Here is a 2,500-nt window from a genome sequence, read left to right as displayed (position 1 = left end):
CGACCAGCAAACGGAGGGCTAAAACCTGTAGTTTTGAAGCAAGGGATGAGCGCGAAAGCCGTTGCGCTTCCGTACACGTGCATACGTTTTCTTGCTGGGGCGGACACGGATTTCTCTCTAAAGGCGAAGACTCTGAAGTGGGCGAACACTCGGCCCAGCGGGCGAACATGCCGGCTCCGGCTCCGCGCACCTGCTGACACCTTTCGAAGCACTTTCACGTGTGAACCGAAGTCGTCTTGCCCCTTCCTTTCTCATTTCAGTCCTCGCCTTTTTCATCTTCCGTAGGGGCCTTTAGTCTTTTGATTAGAGTAGAGGTCGCGAGAGAGCAGAGCGTACCGCCCTGCCATAGTCGCGAGGATCTTAATAGTCGGTCGCGACTGTTGTCATAGTCAACGACTCCCATGCCTTTCTTGGTCGGACCAACCCAACCGGCGATTTCCGACAAGTCTTTCTGCTTAGAGCAAGAAGCGGAACCAAAATAAAGCTTTCTTTATTTTCATTTATGGATAACCAATCCATTTTCCAATATAGTTGGGAGATTTTACCCAAGAAATGGGTACATAAAATGAAAAGATCGGAACATGGGAATAGATCTTATACCAATACTGACTACCCATTTCCATTGTTGTGCTTTCTAAAATGGCATACCTATACAAGGGTTCAAGTTTCGATCGATATTTGCGGAGTGGATCATCCCTCTCGAAAACGCAGATTTGAAGTTGTCCATAATTTACTGAGTACTCGGTATAACTCACGCATTCGTGTACAAACAAGTGCAGACGAAGTAACACGAATATCTCCGTACTCCAATACACAAGCGATTGAGACTTGAACTAGACTTTCATACAGAACTAAATAGAGATTCAAGTAAAGAACCCGCCATCTATCTAATAGAAGTTTTGACCCTTTCGAGCTAGTTAGTAGGTCCTCAGATCAGCTAAGCTCAATCCTTCCGGAATAGCCAAGATCAAAACATTGACAAATGCTTGAAGTCGTTAAAGGAAATGGGAAAATATCCTTGCTAAACACATGTTCGGATCAGCATAGGATCGTATGAACACACGTTTGCAATTCATTCCCAATCTTTTAACAACCTTTTTCTTGACTATTCAATTCCGGTTAGTTATATCGCTCCCTTCACGTCGGCCACTTCAACAAGAGTGGTTAACCAAAGTTTATGGTTAGATCTACCGCCCTACGGTACAGTAGATCCATTATATGTCAATCCTTTATTCTTTATTTAATTGTATTGCCTAAGAATCCTGAAAGTAAGATAGGCTATTCCTTGGATTTAATGAGGGGAGAACCGACTCGATAGAGGCGTTCGAGCCGGAGTAGCATGCCTGAGCCGAATCCTTTTAAGGTGAAGGCGAGACAAGAGGAACCCTTCAGAGGTGACTCGATCCAACAAGAGTCAACTCAAAAGAGTGACTCGATAAAGGAGGTATTCCTTGGTTAAAATGCAGGTGGTCTCCCTTTTAAGGGATATCCACCGATATATTGGTAAGTAGATGCTTGCATCGTCTAGCCAAATAATGAAATGAGTTATATTACTACTTCCTCTGAATGAAAGTCGGTAAGCAATCAATCTAGTGATGTCCTCGGCAGACCAGGAAATGTAATAAACTTTGGAGCCTCATCATTGGAAAGATTGACAACTTAACGGTCTGAAAAACTATTAAAAGAGTTACTTTTAAGCCCCACTGGTTCGCTTTATTTTCAACGGACATTTCCTCCCTCGTCAGCAGCTTCATTACCTGCTAAGTCTGGAAGGGTAGTAAAATCACTCACAACAAAAACTCTATCGCTTCACTTTGTCTCGCTTTCTCTGGAATCTCTAGAAAAAGGAATTTGAAATATTTCTCTCTTTAACCACGGGATACGCTAGAGCTATTCCTAGAGGTACGAGCGGCAAAGGAACAAGACGATCTGTTTATCTGCTCGGGAATCGAATCCGTATCCTAGGTTTCCTATTGGAGGTTCCCAGCGACATGTGCCATATTTAGAGCTATTCCTACTCATAAGAGAAATAAATAATCCTTTCCTCGGGCGCCTTCTTTGACGGCTCCTATCCCTAGACATAGGAATGTAGTATTCCGATCCTACAACGGTAGTTCCTCATCCTCATCTGGATAGAGCTTTTTGAGGGACCCCCTTCTACCTTTGCTTTGGTCAACGGAACACTTCGAAGTAGAGGCTCCTGATTGAGAAACAATCATTAATGCGGTGCGTGAGCTGGGTTCGTCGTGAGACAGTTCGGTCCATATCCGGTGTGGGCGTAGAGTAGTAGTAGCACCTATTTCCTGAGTCCCGTTCTATTGAGTTGAGCTCGTAACGAACAAGCAACGGCGCCTCGGCAAAGCAATTATCTAGCGGAAGTCTTTTCGAAAAGTTATTTTCATATAGTAGCAAAAGTACTAAACCCGGCTTAGGTCCCACCTCTATCACTTTCCTTTTCGTCCCTCATAGCTTTCATTTTATGATTCCCTTTACCTTTTTG

Source organism: Lolium rigidum, unplaced genomic scaffold (genome assembly GCF_022539505.1).
Source record: "Lolium rigidum isolate FL_2022 unplaced genomic scaffold, APGP_CSIRO_Lrig_0.1 contig_34818_1, whole genome shotgun sequence".
Classification (NCBI taxonomy): domain Eukaryota; kingdom Viridiplantae; phylum Streptophyta; class Magnoliopsida; order Poales; family Poaceae; genus Lolium; species Lolium rigidum.
This window is presented reverse-complemented; position numbering follows the sequence as displayed.